Below are 254 nucleotides of genomic sequence, written 5' to 3'. Positions count from 1 at the left end.
TCTAACATCATCCTGTGACAGCAGGACACAAGCAGCATCAGCACCAACAGCAACAATATTATAAAGTTTGCACACAAATATTTATACAAACTTAACTGAGCCAATAAAATGTGTAAGCAATCTATAGCAGCAGAACCAATTTCATTTTCCCATAAATATTTTTCTGTTTCAAGCAGAGCTGAGCATCATCTTTCCAATATTGTGCACCTCACGTGGGCCCTGTCAGGTCCATGAAACGGGTGTCTCTCCCTACA

Source organism: Mesitornis unicolor, unplaced genomic scaffold (genome assembly GCF_000695765.1).
Source record: "Mesitornis unicolor isolate BGI_N332 unplaced genomic scaffold, ASM69576v1 scaffold5729, whole genome shotgun sequence".
In the NCBI taxonomy this organism is placed as follows: Eukaryota; Metazoa; Chordata; class Aves; order Mesitornithiformes; family Mesitornithidae; genus Mesitornis; species Mesitornis unicolor.
Note: the sequence above shows the minus strand (reverse complement) of the source record.